Source organism: Symphalangus syndactylus, chromosome 23, assembly GCF_028878055.3.
Source record: "Symphalangus syndactylus isolate Jambi chromosome 23, NHGRI_mSymSyn1-v2.1_pri, whole genome shotgun sequence".
NCBI lineage: Eukaryota > Metazoa > Chordata > Mammalia > Primates > Hylobatidae > Symphalangus > Symphalangus syndactylus.
Window position 1 is genome coordinate 36,939,350 of NC_072445.2, and position 18,274 is coordinate 36,957,623.

At 45.1% G+C, this 18,274-nt stretch overlaps 2 long non-coding RNA genes across 5 annotated transcripts in view; one reads left to right on the plus strand and one right to left on the minus strand.

Annotated features, from left to right (window-relative positions):
- LOC134735681 (uncharacterized) overlaps nt 1-7,403 on the plus strand; it is a 34,420-nt gene extending 27,017 nt beyond the window's left edge. For all 3 annotated transcript variants that reach the window (XR_010119047.1, XR_010119048.1, XR_010119046.1), the window contains exon 3: nt 7,162-7,403. This is a non-coding gene — a long non-coding RNA (uncharacterized lncRNA). The remainder of the gene's footprint in view (nt 1-7,161) is intronic.
- Nucleotides 1,339-13,996, minus strand: LOC134735682 (uncharacterized). 2 transcript variants are annotated; one of them, XR_010119050.1, is made up of 3 exons: nt 13,795-13,996; nt 11,230-11,282; nt 1,339-1,669 (listed from the first exon to the last, which is right to left on the minus strand). It is a non-coding gene; the product is annotated as an uncharacterized lncRNA (long non-coding RNA). The 2 variants fall into 2 exon arrangements; XR_010119049.1 differs by lacking the exon at nt 13,795-13,996 and adding an exon at nt 11,449-11,596.
- Nucleotides 13,997-18,274: the final 4,278 nt, after the last annotated feature.

Below are 18,274 nucleotides of genomic sequence, written 5' to 3' on the forward strand. Positions count from 1 at the left end.
AGGCACCACACCTGGCCAATAGCTGTACTTTCCAAAAATGTCCAAGTCAAGAAAGACAAAGTAAGGCTAGAGAACTGTTCCAGATTAGATTAAAAACACATGATCCTGAATTGAAAAAATATGATCTGAATTGAAGATTATCTTGAGAACAGAAATGGGTTAAATGAATGCTATTTAGACAATTGCCAAAATTTGATTATGGACTATATTCGTTTCCTACGGCTGCTATGGTGAATTACCACAAATTTGGTGGCTTAAAATAACCCACATTTATTTTCTTATAACTCTGAAGGTCAGGAGGATGAAGCCGGTTTCACTGGGCTGAAATCATGATGTTAACAGGGTTGAACTCGCTGTGGACTGGTAAATCACACATTGTCTCCAGTTTACTCTTTTTGAGACGGAGTTTCACTCTTGTTGCCTAGGCTGGAGTGCAATGGCATGATCTTGGCTCACTGCAACCTCCGCCTCCCGGGTTCAATTGATTCTCCTGCCTCAGTCTCCCAAGTAGCTGGGATTACCGACATGTGCCACCACATCCAGCTAATTTTGTATTGTTAGTAGAGGCGGGTTTTCACCATGTGGATCATGCTGGTCTCTAACTCCTGACCTCAGGTGATCCACCCACCTCAGCCTCCCAAAGTGCTGGGATTACAGGTGTGAGTCACTGTGCCCAGCCACCAGTTTACTCTTGAATAATTCAGAAATACATACAAAATGGGTCACAATATAAACACGTGGGAAATCTAGGTAAAGGTACCATTTTTGCGACTCATCTGTAAGTTTGAGATTATGTTAAAATTTAAATGGATCAAAAGAATAAGTATTACCAATAATACAGGCAGGGATATAAGCATAAATTTTCATGTCAGTTCTAAAGTCAGTGGGATGAGTTCCTAACTAGAGTCAGAAAACTGTTAAATAATAACACTTCTTTGCATTTGGAGGATGCTTATTTTCCAAATCATTTCACAGCTATTGCCTTATTTGCTTCTTGCAATAACCACAGGAAGTCAGAAGAGCAGATATTTTTATTCCTATTGGACAAATGAAAAAAAATGAAGCATGAAAGAGTTAATTGAATCACCTAAGATTCCACACACATAAGTGGCAGAGTTCGAGATTAGAAACTCTCTTCTGATTCTCCTATGCTAGGTTTAAGAGTAGTCAAGAGTGGTTATAGGTACAGCTTGAGACAGACCTGTACTGAAATCCACTTGAGTCCTGGCTACAATTTGTCTAGCTCTATTACTCAGGGTAGGCAAGGTTATGTAGTGGTGACAAATAAACCCTGAAATATCAACAGCTTAACAGAACAAAAGTTTATTTGTTGTTCCCATTTACAGTGTAATGTGGGCCCATCAGCTTTTTTTTTTTTTTTTTTTTTTGACAGGGTCTCACTCTGTAGCTCAGGCTGGAATGCAGTGGCACGATCACAGCTCACTGCAGCCTCAACCTCTCAGGCTCAGGCAATCCTCCCACCTCAGCCTCCCAAATAGCTGGAACCACAGGTGCACACCACCTCAGCTGGCTGATTTTTGTATTTTTTGTAGAGATAGGGTCTCTCTGTGTTGACCAGGCGAGACAGTCAGCTCTCTTGAGTGGCTCTCCTCCAAGATTTAGGCTCTGTGCTTCGGAGGAGTGGCTGGGTTGGATCCTTTGTTTCCAGCTGTGCAGATAAGGAAGAGAAAGTGAAACTTGGTGTGGAATGTTTTAAACCTGGAAATGGGGCATAGCACATCTAAAATCTTTGGACCTGAATTCAGTCACAGGGGTCCACCTCCAAGCATGGAGTTCTGGGAAATGTAGTCTTTCTGTGTGCTCGGGGGAAAATAAAACAGTTCAGGCCAGGCGCAGTGGCTCATGCTTGTAATCCCAGCACTTTGGGAGGCCAAGGCGGGTGGATCACCTGAGATCAGGAGTTTGAGACCAGCCTGGCTAACATGGTGAAACCCCGTTTCTACTAAAAATACAAAAAAATTTGCTGGGTGTGGTAGCGCGTGCCTATAATCCCAGCTATTTGGGAGGCTGAGGCAGGAGAATCGCTTGAATCCAGGAGGCGGATGTTGCAGTGAGCTGAGATTGCACCATTGCACTCCAGCTTGGGCAACAACAGCGAAACTCCATCTCAAAAAAACAAAACAAAACAAAACAAAACAAAAAAACCCAGTTCAGCGCATACCTAAGTTTGACTCTGCCATACTAGCTATTGTAAACTTGAGTAATTTATTTAATCTCCTAAATATTCTCATTCATCAAATGCAGACAATAATACCACAGACAGTAGTTGTATTGAATGAAGGACAAAATGTACATGGCATGTATAGCACAGGCCTGGCACTGTAAATCATAAACGGGAGTTATTAGTTTCTGTTTGTTTGTTATTATTAAGACAGGCTCTCCCTCTGCCACACAGGCTGGAGTACAGTGGCACGATCACAGCTAACTGCAGCCTTGACCTCCCTGGCTCAAGTGATCCTCCCACCTCGGCCTCCTGAGCAGCTGGGACTTCAGGCACACTCCACTATGCCCAGCTAATTTTATTTATTTATGTATTTATTTATTTCTGTGGTGATGGGGTCTCACTATGTTGCCCAGGCTGGTCGTGAACTCCTGGGTTCAAGCCATTCTCCTGCCTCAGCTTCCCAAAATGGGGGAATTCAGGCATAAGCCACCAGAACCGGCCAGTTATTAGTATTATAGAATTTCTTATGTCTCTTGGAGTCCTGGTTATGTCAATTCCCTGGCCAGTAGTGGAGATGCCAAACTTTTCCACGTAGTATCCATTTGTTCCTTGCTCTCTGCCCACAATATAATGTACGTTGGTTTCATCAAAAAGAAAGATTAAGGACTTGGAGCAGGGCCCACTTGGCAGGATGTAATGTGAAGAGCAGTGGGTTACAAGTGTCATTTTGCAAGACATGCCCTAATGCAGAGGCTTGGGAACAGTGGAGGCACCCATGAACCCCCCAGGGGTGGCTGAGATGGCCCCTCTTGTTGTTCTTAACAACAGGTGTTGGCAGACTTCCAACAAAGCTGCCAAGGAGTCTATTCTCTCTGGAATTTAAAGGGAGAGGACAGGGTGGTGTCCACAGGAGGTGAGGGGCAGCAGCTGTCCAGAGCTTACAGCTTTCTCCATACTCAATGGCACTGTAATTTAAGTGGCTCAACTAAGGCCTGTCCAAAAAGGCCCACATAGGAACACCCTGCACCTCTCGAAAAACAGAACATGGAGATTCATGAGCAGGATGTAGGGTGGACTCCCTACAAAGAGTCATGCATGACCGTTTATTTTCTGCTGGGTAGAAATGTCCCTTTCAGTTTGGAAATGGAGACTGAGAGCCAGAATTTGGGAACCGAAGCCCTCATAGACTTTACCCCATTTCTGACACACAGACAAACCATGATTTGGCCCCCCAGCACAGAAGGCTGCTTAACTTTCTAGTTTGTGACCAGAGTTGAGAAGTTCAGCACATTTGGCAAACAATGTAATTCATGCTGGTGTAGCCAAATTAATCCTCTTTTAGGTTAGTAGATGTCCAAGTTTTCTTTGTTTTACATACTAGCAGATTTGGGCTGGGCGCAGTGGCTCGCGCCTGTAATTCCAGCACTTTGGGAGGCCGAGGCGGGCGGATCGTGAGATCAAGACCATCCTGGCCAGCATGGTAAAACCCCTTCTCTACTAAAAATACAAAAGTTAGCTGGGCGTGGTGGTGCACACCTGTAGTCCCAGCTACTTGGGAGGCTGAGGCAGGAGACTCGCTTGAACCCCAGAAGCAGAAAAACTAGCAGATTTGGGAACACAGTAAAGTAAAAACTCAAGACTCTAGATCCATTTTTAAAAATTAATTAATTAATTTATTTATTTATTTTTGAGATGGAGTATCGCTCTTGTCGCCCAGGCTGGAGTGCAATGGCACCATATCAGCTCACTGCAACCTCTGCCCCCCAGTTCAAGTGATTCTTCCACCTCGGCCTCCCCAGTAGCTGGGATTATAAGCGCCTGCCACCACACCTGGCTAATTTTCGTTTTGGTTTTTTTTTTTGACACTGAGTCTTACTTCGTTGCCCAGACTGGAGTGCAGTGGCATGATATCTTGGCTCACTGCAACCTCTGCCCCCCAGGTTCAAGCGATTCTCCCACCTCAGCCTCCTGAGTAGCTAAGATTACAGGCACGCGCCACCAGGCCCAGCCAATTTTTGTATTTTTAGTAGAGATGGGGTTTCACCATGTTGGCCAGGCTGGCCTCGAACTCCTGACCTCAAGTGATCCACCCGCCTCGGCCTCCAAAAGTGTTGGGATTACAGTACAAGCATGAGCCACTGCTCTCAGCCTTAATTTTTATGTCTAAGAAAAAAAAATCTTTTTTTTTTGAGACGGAGTTTGGCTCTGTTGCCCAGGCTGGAGTGCAGTGGCACGATCTCGGCTCACTGCAAGCTCCGCCTCCCGGGTTCACGCCATTCTCCTGCCTCAGCCTCTCCGAGTAGCTGGGACTACAGGCGCCCGCCACCACGCCCGGCTAATTTTTTGTATTTTTAGTAGAGACGGGGTTTCACCGTGTTAGCCAGGATGGTCTCGATCTCCTGACCTCGTGATCCACAAGCCTCGGCCTCCCAAAGTGCTGGGATTACAGGCGTGAGCCACCGCGCCCGGCCTAGAAAAAAATTTTTTTTCCATAGAGACAGTGTCTTGCTATGTTGCCCGGGCTAGTCTCAAACTCCTGGGCTCAAGCTATCCACCTGCCTCTGCCTCCCAAAATGCTGGGATTACAGGCATGAGCCACAGTGCCCAGACTGCCTAGCACTGTTTTTATATAAATAGTGTGTTTATTTGGAATGGCTTGCTGCATAGGTAGACTAAAGCTGTCTCCAAGTCACCCCATGGTGCCACTGCTACCACTCATGACCAGGCATGAAAATAAATGTGGGGAGAGCACTGGAAATCAAAGGTTGTGCTGGGCACGGTGGCTCACGGCTGTAATCTCAGCACTTTGGGAGGCCAAGGTGGATGGATCACTAGAGACCCGCCTGGGCAACATGGTGAAACCCCATCTACTAAAAATACAAAATTAGCTGGACGTGGTGGTGCATGCCTGTAATCCCAGTTACACCAGAGGCTGAGGCATGAGAATCTCTTGAGCTTGGGAGGAAGAAGTTGCAGTGAGCCGAGATCGTGTCACTGCCCTCCAGCCTGGGTGACAGAGAGACACTCTGCTAAAAAAAAAAAATAATAAAATAAAAAATTAAATCAAAAGTTGTGGCACACTGCAGTTACCACCAGCATTTTCTGAAGAGTCAAGAAGCGATATAGCAGAAGTTGAGACTACAAGGAAAGCGAGAAAAGTTAAGAAGAAAGAGGACTAACTTGCCAAAAGCAAATCTACATTTAAAGGCACTGAATCCCTCTCTACTGGTTCTGGGGAGATTGGCTAAAGAAATCCTATTGTTAAAAAGGCTTTTCTGGGAGAAATGTGCAACATGCGGCCATGAATCAAGTGACCCAACTTCACATTCTAAGACCTTCTAGTTCCATTTATGTAACTCTGAAAGTTTCCTTTTTTTTTTTTTTTTTCTTTGAGACAGAGTCTCACTCTGTCGCCCAGGCTGGAGTGCAGTGGCATGATCTCGGCTCACTGCAAGCTCCGCCTCCTGGGTTCAAGTGATTCTCCTGCTTCAGCCTCCCGAGTAGCTGGGACTACAGGCGCGTGCCACCATCCCTGGCTAATTTTTTGTATTTTTAGTAGAGACGGGGTTTCACTGTGTTAGCCAGGATGGTCTTGATCTCCTGATCTCATGATCCGCCCACCTCAGCCTCCCAAACTGCTGGGATTATAGGCATGAGCCATCGCACCCCGGCCTCCTATGAACATTTCTTAATAGTGACTCTCCTGATCTATCCATTAGGGCCAATGACCCAGACTACCTCACAGGGTTGTTGTGAGGTTCAAATGAGATAAGGATGTGAGTGTATAATAGGTGCTTTGGTTTAGTTTGGTATTTTAATTTCAGTTTACCTAAAAGCTTCTGAGCTTCTTGGAATTTCCGATAAAAAGTTTAGGGAAACTGACAATCATTTCAAATCCAACTTATTCCTTTCTAACCTCCCCTTCTTCTTCCCAACATATATCCCTGTCTAGAAAGTCCCTGTAAGTTCCCTCTTATAATACAAACGTCCCTGGTGAAAAGACAAGAGCTGACCTGTTTCCAGATAACACCTTAATGGTTTATATATGCTTCAGTTAAGAGCTGGAATGGCGTATGAGTTGGGCCCTTGAGAGGGAAGGGAGGACCCCGTGGAGGCTTAAACTCTGTAAAGAGATACAGAAAGCTGATGGCAGACTAAGCAGAAAGCAAACTTGGTTGGCTTCCCAATTTTTCTGAGGGAAAAACCTGACAGAACAGGGCCATATTTCAACAATTTTGTTGTATGTGCCAATTCCTATCTAAAGGGTTAGAATTGTTTATTTTCCTCTCTTGTAAGATATACATAATTTATAGATGTAAATGTATAAATTATTTTTAGGCTGGACATGGTGGCTCACCCCTGTAATCCCAGCACTCCGGGAGACTGAGACAAAAGGATCCCTTGAGCCCAGGAGTTTGAGACCAGCCTGGGCAATGTAGGGAGACCCCGTTTCTATAAAAAATACAAAAGTTAGCCGGGCATGATGGAGTGAACCTGTAATCCCAACTACTTGGGAGGCTGAGGTGGGAGGATAGCTTGAGCCCAGGAGGTCGAGGCAGCAGTGAACCAAGATCATGCCACTACACTCCAGCCTGGGTGGACAGAGTGAGACTCTATCTCAAAATAATAAATAAAAAATTTTTTAAAAATCAAAATCCAAAAGAAAAAAAAAGAAAGAAAGAAAAAAAGAAAAGAAAGCAAAGCAAGGGTGGATGATAATAGTCCCTCCCTAAAACTAACTCCCTCCTTGCTCAGGAATCAAAACCTAATTTTATAAGACTGATGAAAGGCCACAAGAATAGGATTATGGGAGGGGCCTGAACTCTGCTAAAATATAGGCACAGTTTCTATGAGCCCTTACTGCTCAGGGGTCATGTGGCCAGAGGTCACAAGATCTGTGACTTTCCCAATTGCTCCTATAGATAACATCACTATTGTAGAGCCTAAGATTTTTTTTTTTTTGAAATGTTTTTCAGACTGAACCTATCCAGAATTGTGATTCATAACTCACCAGATCCTGTGGCCCTCCATCCAGGGGTACACTCAGCACATGAGGACGCCTGTGATTCTGCCCCTATGAGTTCATCCCCAACCAGTCAGCAATACCCAATCCCTAACCCCCTGCCCACCAAATTGTCTGGGAGACTAATTTGAGTGATAACTCCAGTTCTCTTGTGTGGGCCAGCCATGTATCAATAAAACTCTTTCTCTACTGCAATGCCATGGTCTCAGTGGATTGATTTTGTCTGTATACTGGGGCAGGAAGAACCCATCAGGCGATTACAATAGTATTTTGATGAACTGCTTTTCTTAGTTTTAATATAGTCCAACCTATCAATTATTCTTTTTATACTTGGTATTTTTTTTTTTTTTTTTTTTTTTTTTGTTGAGACGGAGTCTCGCTCTGTCGCCCAGGCTGGAGTGCAGTGGTGTGATCTCGGCTCACTGCAAGCTCCGCCTCCTGGGTTCACGACATTCTCCTGCCTCAGCCTCTCCGAGTAGCTGGGACTACAGGCACCCGCCACCACACCCGGCTAATATTTTTTGTATTTTTAGTAGAGACGGGGTTTCACCGTGGTCTCGATCTCCTGACCTCGTGATCCGCCCACCTCGGCCTCCCAAAGTGCTGGGATTACAAGCGTGAGCCACCGCGCCCGGCCTTATACTTGGTATTTTTTGTGTCCTGTTTAAAAAAACTTTGGCCTATTCTCACTTTTTTTTTTTTTTTTTTTTTGAGACGGAGTTTCACTCTTGTTGCCTAGGCTGGAGTGCAATGGCACGATCTTGGCTCACTGCAACCTCTGCCTCCCAGTTTCAAGCAATTCTCCTGCCTCAGCCTCCCGAGTAGCTGGGATTACAGGCCTGGGCCACCACGCCTGGCTAATTTTGTATTTTTAGTAAAGACGTGGTTTCTCCGTGTTGGTCAGGCCAGTCTCGAACTCCCAACCTCAGGTGATCTGCCCGCCTCGGCCTCCCAAAGTGCTGGGATTATAGGCATGAACCTCCATGCCCAGCCTATTCTCGCTTTTTTAAAAATAGAAAATTATTCTTTTCCAAGGTAAATTGTACTTTGGTAGACCGAGGTGAAACAATTGCCTGAAGCCAGGGCAACATAGTGAGACAAAAAATAGTTCTACAAAAAATTTAAAAAATTAGTCAGATGTAGTGGCATGGGCCTCTGGTCCTAGCTACTTGGAAGGCTGAATTGGCAGGATCACTTGAGTTTGGTGGTTGAGACTGCAGTGAGCCATGATCATGCCACTGCATTTCAGCCTGGGTGACAGAGGGAGATCCTGGCAAAAAAACACAAAAAACAAAACAAAACAAAACAAAAAAAATGTAAAAAATGTAGGGCATGGCCTGGTGCCTCAATACCTGTAATCCCAGCACTTTGGGAGGCCGAGGTGGGAGGATCACCTGATCCCAGATGTTTGAGACCAGCCTGGGTAACATAGTGAGACCTTATGTCTTCTTACAAAAAATAAAACTTATAGACTTATAGATTATCAAAAAGAAGAAAAATAATCACCTATAATGCAACATCCAGAGACAGAAGCTTTATAAACATTTTGGTGCATATTCTAGTATTTATAAATGTTTATACACATACTTTATTTTTTCTCAAAAAAAAAAAACAAAAAACATGACCTCTAATCCCCAGCACTTTGGGAGACCAAGGTGGGAGGATCACTTGAGGCCAGAAGTTCAAGAACATCCTGGGCAACAAAGTGAAACCCTGTGTCTACAAAAATAAAAATGGAAAATTTGCCAGGTAAAATGGTGTGCACTTGTGGTCCAAGCTACTCAGGAAGCTGAAATGGGAAGACTGCTGGAACATAGGAATTAGTGGCTGCAATAAGTTGTGATCACACCACTGCACTCCAGCCTGGTAGACAGAACAAGACTCTGTCTCTTAAAAAGAAAAAAGAAAAAAAAAAAAGGATGATACTGTCCTTGCTTTCAGCAAACTTTTTTTTTAATCTTTAATTTAATTTTTTAAAAATGTTTATTTAGAGACAGAGTCTCACTCTGTCATCCAGGCTGGAGTGCAGTGGCGTGATCTTGGCTCACTGCAACCTCTGCCTCCCAGGTTAGCAATTCTCCTGCCTCAGCCTCCCAAGGAGCTGGGACTACAGGTACCCGCCACCACATCCGGCTAATTTTTGTATTTTTAGTAGAGAGGGGTTTTTGCCATGTTGGCCAGGTTGGTCTCGAACTCCTGACCTCAGGTGATCTGCCCTCCTTGGCCTCCCAAAGTGCTGGGATTACAGGCGTGAACCTCTGTGCCCAGCCAATTTTTTTTTTTTTTTTTTTAAATAATAGACACAATCTCACTATACTGCCCAGGCTGTTCTCCAACTCTTGGGCTCAAGTGATCCTCCCACCTCAGCCTTCCAAAGTGTTGGGATTATAAGCATGAGCCACTAGACCTGGCCTAGTTAATTGTTTAAAACTTAACATTTTATCTAAAAATACGTATCTTCATAAATTTCAATGGTTGTATAATATTCCATTATAGGGATATACCAAAAGTGTCAGGCCAGGTACTGTGGCTCACACCTGTAATCCCAGCACTTTGAGAAGCCAAGGTGGGTGGATCACCTGAGGTCAGTAGTTCAAGACCAGCCTGACCAACATGGCAAAACCTCGTCTCTACTAAGAAATACAAAAAATTAGCCGGGCCTGGTGGTGGCGTGGGCCTATAATCCTAGCAACTCGGGAGGCTGAGGCAGGAGAATCGCTTGAATCCAGGAGATGGAGGTTGCAGTGAGCCAAGATCACACCACTGCACTCCAGACTGGGCAACAGAGAGAGACTCCATCTCAAAACAAAACAAAACAGAAACAAAAACAAGAAATGCAGAAGTGTCCTTTTTAACTAGTAGATTTTACATAGTAAAATGTAAACAAGCAACATCAGTAACACTAAATGGAACTCTTTAGGAGTTTCCTTTGATTGAGGATCATTTGAGAAATCCACCAAGCCAGTTGTATATAGCGTCGGAATTTTAGGCTCAGTTATACTTCTGACTCCATGGCCACGGGAAAGTCACCTAATGTCGCTCTACCCTGGAATTCTCCATGTTAGAGAGGAGGTCTCAGAGCAAATAATCACTGAGGTTTGTTCCAACTCTGAATGTCTGAGGATTCACCCATAACTGAGGCTGTTGCAATGTGTCTTTTCCTTCTGTAGTGTTTTCGCTGACTCACTTGTGACCCAAATGCTCCATCAGGTCAGAGGAAACATGTATACATAAGAAAAACCCTTGGGAAACTCAGTGGCAAGGTAATCATGTCCTTGGAGCAGAATAAGTGCAAGGGATAAACAGCACAGCTTTGCTTAAAACCAGCTGCCCTTGTGTGACCTGAAGGGGCTTCCCTAGGGAGGAGCTAAGAGGTGAAGCTTTGCTTTTTGTCAGAAGAAAAGTGATTTGAAGAATTAAGGACTTTCAGGAGGGAAAATCACTGCTATGTTTAACTCTCAAAAGTTGAGGAGGCCAGATATAGTGGCTCATGCCTGTGATGCCAACAATTTGGGATGCCAAGGTGAGAGGATCGCTTGAAGTCAGGAGTTCAAGACCAGCCGGGACACATAGTGAGGCCTTGTCTTTACTAAAAACAAAAACAAAAACAGAAAAAAAAAAATCCACCAGCGGCAGAGGGTGGTGGTGGGGGGGGAAGAATCCCAAATTAAAAAACATGCCATAAAAGGTACAAGGGTAAGGCATTGCAAAGACCTATTATTAAGGGGGTTGAGGGCCGCACACAGTGGCTCATGCCTGTAATTCCACTTTGGGAGGCAGATCACTTGAGCCTAGGAGTTTCAGCCCACAGTGAGCTGTGATCGCGCCACTGCACTCTAACCTGGATTGCAGAGTGAGATTCCATTTCAAAAAAAAAAAAAAAGGAGTTGAGCAGAGGAAATACTAGGTGAACTCCACTCAGAAATGTCACCTTGAATTACCAGGATGATAGTCAAGGGTCTGTCTGATTTGGAAAGTGAGGGTCAGAAATCTGAATTTTGGTTGGTGTTTATTTGCTCACCACATTGCTGTGGACCAATCACCTCTTTGAGTCTGTGTCTCCATCTGTACCATCTGTAAAATGAAAAAATGATAGTATCACATAAGCTTGTCGAGATAATTATGGAGATAAGCGGCTTGAGGCAAGTAGAGTTCTTAGCCAGTCCTGGCATGTGGTAAGCGCTAAGGTTTTTTTTCTTTTGCAGTTAAAAACATTGAGGCCAGGTACAGTGGCTCATACCTGTAATCCCAACACTTAGGGAGTTCGAGGTGGAAGGACTGCTTGAGCCTAGGAGTTCAAGACCAGCCTGGGCAACACAGAGAGACCCCCCCGTCTCTAAAAAATAAATAAATAAAAATTATTTTAAAATTAAAATAAAATATCGAGATAAAATTCATAATCCAGACCAGGTGCGGTGGCTCAAGCCTGTAATCCCAGCACTTTGGGAGGCTGAGGTGGGCGGATCACAAGGTCAGGAGATCGAGACCATCCTGGCCAACATGGTGAAACACCATCTCTCTTAAAAATATAAAAATTAGCTGGGCGTGGTGGTGCGTGCCTGTAATCCCAGCTACTGGGGAGGCTGAGGCAGGAGAATTGCTTGAACCAGGGAGTCGGAGGTTGCAGTGAGCTGAGATTGTACCACTGCACTCCAGCCTGGGGACAGAGTGACACTCTGTCTCAAAAAAGAAAAAAAAATTCATACACCATAAAGTTCATCCTTTAAAACTGTGCAACTTAGTGATTTTTCATATATTCACAAGACTATGCAACCATCATCACTAACTAATTCCAGAACCACCCAATTTTCATCACCCCAAAAAAGACTCTGGGCCCATTAACAGTCATTATTCATTACCTTTGTTACCCCTAGCCCCTGGCAACCACTAATCTACTTTCTATCTTCATGAATTTCCCTATTCTGTATATTTCATATAAATGGAATCTACAACATGTGGTCTTTTGTAATGGGCATCTTCCATTACCATCAAATACTGGATATTGTTGTTGTAGTTATTCCTATTTCCTATATATTATTAAAAAAAAAATAGAGGCCAGGCGCGGTGGCTCATGCCTGTAATCCCAGCACTTTGGGAGGCCGAGGTGGGCAAATTACAAGGTCAGGAGTTCGAGACAAGCCTGGCCAACATGGTGAAACGCCATCTCTACTAAAAACATAAAAAATTAGCTGGGAGTAGTGGCGGGTGCCTGTAGTCCCAGCTACTTAGGAGGCTGAGGCAGGAGAATCATTGAACCGGGGAGGCAGAGGTTGCAGTGAGCCGACATCGCACCACTGCACTCCAGCCTGGGCGACAGACAGAGACTCCATCTCAAAAAAAAAACAAAAAACAAAAAACAAAAAACAAAACGTTGGGCCGGGCGCGGTGGCTCACATTTGTAATCCCAGCACTTTGGGAGGCCGAAGTGGGTGAATCACCTGAGGTCAGGAGTTCGAGACCAGCTTGGCCAATGTGGTGAAACCCGTCTCAACCAAAAATACAAAAATTAGCCGAGCATGGCAGTGGATGCCTGTAATCCTAGCTACTCGGGTGGCTGTGGCAGGAGAATCGCTTGAACCCAGGAGGTGGAGGCTGCCATCAGCTAAGATCACGACACTGCACTCCAGCCTGGGAGAGAGTGAAACTCCGTCTCAAAAAAAAAAAAAATTACTTTACTTTTTTTTTTTTTTTTTTTTTGAGACAGTCTCACTCTGTCGCCCAGGCTGAAGTGCAGTGGAATGATGTTGGCTCACTGCAGCCTCAACCTCCCCGACTTCAGCAATCCTCCCATCTCAGCCTCCTGAGTAGCTGGGACTACAGAGACGGGCGCCGCCACAGCCTGCTAATTTTTGTATTTTTTTTATAGTGAATCCTCATTTTTTTTATTAATTTTTTTTGCACACAAAACAATAAACATTTTCTAAAAATACATACAAACAAAAAGATGCATATCAAACATATTAGGAAGGTTGCACATGGGAAGACGGGGAATAGAAATGGGGAGTGGGAATTAAAGAAAATAAATGAGAGAGGGACTTTGTATGGATCAATGATAATAACTCAATCCTCTATTTGACAAAGAAGAAGGAAGAGGAAGAAAAAGAAAGTGGGATAAAGGATCAGAAAGGAAGGAAAACAGAAAAAATTAGAGTATGACTCCAGGGTAGACCTATTTTGTTGTTGCTGGGTTGGTTGGTTGGTTTGTCTGTTGTATTTTTCATATGTTTCACCATGTTGGCCAGGCTGGTCTCGAACTCCTAGCCTCAAGTGATCAACCCGCCTCGGCCTCCCAGAGTGCTGGGACAACAGGCGTGAGCCACCACCTCCAGCCCCCACATTGCTTCTGGCCTCCGTGGTAGACCTCCCAGACAGGGCGGCCGGGCAGAGGCGCTCCCCACATCCCAGATGGGGCGGCCGGGCAGAGGCGCTCCTCACTTCCCAGACGGGGCGGCCGGGCAGAGACGCTCCTCACTTCCCAGACGGGGTGGTGGCCGGGCAGAGGAGCTCCTCACTTCCCAGACGGGGCGGCCGGGCAGAGGCGCTCCTCACTTCCCAGACGGGGCGGCCGGACAGAGGCGCTCCTCACTTCTTCCCAGACGATGGGCGGCCGGGCAGAGGCGCTCCTCACATCCCAGACGATGGGCGGCCGGGCAGAGGCGCTCCTCACTTCCCAGACGATGGGCGGCCGGGCAGAGGCGCTCCTCACTTCCCAGACGATGGGCGGCCGGGCAGAGGCGCTCCTCACTTCCCAGACGATGGGCGGCCGGGCAGAGGCGCTCCTCACTTCCTAGACGGGGTGGCGGCTGGGCAGAGGAGCTCCTCACCTCCCAGACGGGGCGGCCGGGCAGAGGCGCTCCTCACATCCCAGACGATGGGCGGCCAGGCAGAGATGCTCCCCACCTCCCAGACGGGGCGGCGGACGGGCAGAGGCTGCAATCCCAGCACCCTGGGAGGCCAAGGAAGGCGGCTGGGTGGCGGAGACTGCAGCAAGCCAAGACCACGCCACCGCACTCCAGCAGGGGCAACACCGAGCACCGAGTGAGCGAGACTCCGTCTGCAGTCCCAGCACCTCGGGAGGCCGAGGCGGGCAGAGCACTCGGGGTCAGGAGCTGGAGACCAGCCCGGCCAAGATGGCGAAACCGCGCCTCCAGCCAAAGGAGAAAAAGCAGGCAGCGGTGGTGGCGCGCGTCGGCAATCCCAGGTAGCCCGCAGGCCGGGGCAGGAGAATCACGGGAGCCGGAGGCAGGGAGTCTGCAGCGAGCCGACGAGATTCCAGCCTGGGCCACAGAGGGAAGAAAAGAAAAGAAAAAAGAAAAAGAGAGGAAGGAAGGAAGGAAGGAAGGAGGGAAGGAGGGAAGGAGGGAAGGAGGGAGGGAGGGAGGGAGGGAGGGAGGGAGGGAGGGAAGGAAGGCAGGCAGGCAAATTTTTGTATTTTTGGTAGTGACAGGGTTTTGCCATGCTGCAGAGGCTGGTCTCAAAAAAAAAAAAAATTCACACGCCATAAAGTTCATCCTTTAAAACTGTACAACTTAGGGCTCAGGCCATCCACCTGCCTCGGCCTCCCAAAGTGCTAGGATTATAGGCGTGAACCGCCGTGCCTGGCCCCTACAAATCAAATAGCATAAACTTCAAATGATATAATAGATAAAAAACCTGCTTGTAAGGAAGAAATTGCTACGGAAATGTAAGAATTAATTTATCCATTGGGGAATTCACTCTTTTGTGGGACTGGAGAGGTGCCCGCAGGAACTCTCCAGAGGGAAGATAAAACCATAAAATTCAGAAATATGACAGGACTGAAAATATCCTACTATTATTCAAAAATAAATTACCCATTTTAAAAATGTTCAGTTGACTTTTCTCCAAAAGCTTTTTATTTGCTAGACTAAGTTCTCTTTGTCATGAGACCTGCCACTACCCTGTCCAAGTCGACAGTTTCCCCCAAACCTTGGAGCCATGCTGGGTCCGGATGTGAAACACAGAGGCAGAGCCATGGAGGACGGTAAAAGGAGGCCACCAGCCCCTCCCTCAGGCCCAGCCACCAACTGTGGTCTCTGACGTGCCCCAAAGACACACACTGAATCCACCAATAGATCTTCCGGAGGCAGATATTACATTTGATTTCTAGTCTTAATTTTGCTCTTTTGTAATATGGAAAGAGCAGAGTTAATTTTTATTTCGTGTGTGGGTTATGCCTCACTGGGGATTTGTCCATGCAAATGGTCCTGCCCAAATGTAGATAATAATTTAACAACAATCAAAACCCTCAGGATTATTAGCTCAGACTCTAAATGAAAAACTCTTCATTCATGGAAGTAATTATTCTCCTTTGCATTGACTTCCAGAGAATTTCTTAAAGACTTGAGTCTTCTCAGTTTGCTGTTTGATTTATCCTTCTCATCACAAGTCATGGATATGTATGACTCTCAGAAGCAAAAGAAGATTAGGAAAGATTGTTGAACTGCCTTTTCGGCATACAGCCTGTTTGATGCTAGGCAATTTTACCTCCCTGCTCAGTACTGCCCTCTCCTTATATTCTTAAAATTTTGAAATATTTGAAGAGGAAGTAGGATATGGTTGTTAAGAGATGAAACTCTTGTTCTGGGAGTTACCAGGGAGAAAAAGAAATAAAGTTAATAAGTAAAAGATTTTTAAAAATAAAAAAGAGAAAAATTATTATTATTGTTATCGTAAAAACAGGGTCTCACCATGTTGCCCAGGTTGGTCTCAAACTCTTGAGCTCAGTGATCCACCTGCCTCAGCCCCCCAAAGTGCTGGCATTACAGGCGTGAGCCACTGCACCCTGCCCAAAAAGAGAAAAATTTAAAAAAAATAAAAATAATAAAAAGAAAAGATCAGACTCTGAAGCCAGACCATCTTCAAATCCCAGGATCACCACTTACTAGATTTGTGACATTGAGCAAGTTTCTAATCTCTGTACTTCAGTTTTCTCATCTGTAAAACAGAGATAATCATAGTAACTGTAGGGTTGTAGGGTTGTTGAAATGATTACATTAGTTAATACACATAAAGAATCTAACAGTGCCTGTCACATAGTAAGCGTTTTCTGCTTATATACATATATATACATGTACATATACATATGTATGAAGAATAATATAACAAAATCTGAGTCCTTACACATAAATCCTAACATTAAGCCATATGTGCTTTAGCTATTTTTTAAATAACTAAAATATGGCCAACATGGTGAAACCCTGTCTCTACTAAAAATACAAAAATTAGCTGGGCTTGGTGGTGGATACCTGTAATCCCAGCTACTCTGAAGGCTGAGGAAGGAAAACCGTTTGAACCTGGGAGGCGGAGGTTGCATTGCAGTGAACCAAAATCGCACCATTGCACTCCAGCCCGTGTGACAGAGCAAGAATCTGTCTCAAAAAAAAAAAAAAAAAAGGAAATAAAATATTACAGAAACAATTACACCCTCCTAGTATCCCTCTTTTATTACATTTCTTCTTTTCTTTCCTGAGATAACCATTATCCTGAATATTGATTATCCTGAATGTATGATTTATTATGAATCTATTACTTATCTTTTTTTTGAGACAGAGACAAAGCAGTGTCATGGGTGTGTGCATATGTCCAAACTCATCAGAGTGTACATATTGAATATATGCAGGTTTTTGTATATCAGTTACACCTCCATAAAGCTATTAAAAAATAATGGTATCGCCACTGCACTCCAGCCTGGTGACAGAGTGAGACTCCATCTCAAAAAAAAAAAAGGTATCATATTGAGGGATCCTTTTGCCACCACTCTTTTCACTCAACTTTATTGTATTTACTCATGTTGCCACATGTAGCTACTTCAGCCAATTTAATTGGTGTAGGTGTTTCATTCATGACTATATCACAATTTATCTTCCTTGACTATATCACATTTTTTTTTTTTTTTTTTTTTTTTTGAGACGGAGTCTTGCTCTGTCACCCAGGCTGGAGTGCAATGGCGCGATCTCGGCTCACTGCAAGCTCCGCCTCCCGGGTTCACGCCATTCTCCTGCCTCAGCTTCTCCGAGTAGCTGGGACTACAGGCGCCCGCCACCACGCCCAGCTAAGTTTTTGTATTTTTAGTAGAGACGGGGTTTCACCGTGGTCTCGATCTCCTGACCTCGTGATCCGCCCGCCTCGGCCTCCCAAAGTGCTGGGATTACAAGCGTGAGCCACCGCGCCCGGCCACATTTTCTATACTATTGGACATTTAGACTGCTTCCTATTGTTTGCTCTCATAAGCATTGTTGCAGTGTACATATTTTTAATTTAAAATAAAAATTTTTTTGAGACAGAGTCTTGTCCTGTCACCCAGGCTGGAGTGTAGTGGTGCAACCACAGCTCACTGCAGCCTAAACCTCCTGGGCTCAAACGATTATCCTACCTCAGCCTCCTGAGTAGCTGGGACTACAGGTGCACACCACTATGCCTGGCTAATTTTTTTATTATTATTTTTTTTTGTAGAGGGGGGTCTCACTATGTTACCCAGGCTGATCTCAAACTCCTGGGATCAAATGGTCTTCCAGCCTTAGCCTTCCAAAGTTCTGGCATTAGAAGGGTGAGCCACCACACCTAGTTGCAATATACATTCTTATATGTCTTCTTGGGTACACGTGTGAGAGTTTTCTAGAGCATATACCTAGAAATAGAATTGCTGGGATGTAGGGAAAAACGCCTCTTCAACTTTCCTAGATACTGCCAAATTGTGGCTGTGCTTAGTGGTTGTCCCAATTTTCACTTTCCCAGTAGAAAATGAGCAGTTCTCTGTCTCTCCACTGTTAGCAATACTCATTAATGTTGTCAGTTTCTTCATCTGTCAAAGGGAAATCAATATCTATTTCTAAAGGTCTTCTATAAACAAATGGAACATCTGGTGAGATGTTGTTGCCCCCCCCCACCGCCGCCACTATGTGTTAGACATCATGCTAAGTGCTTTGCATACATTCTCTTATTTAAGTCTCTTTTTTTTTTTTCTTTCCGAGATGGAGTCTTACTCTGTCACCCAGGCTGGAGTGCAATGGCATGATCTTGGCTCACCTCCGCCTCCTGGGTTCAAG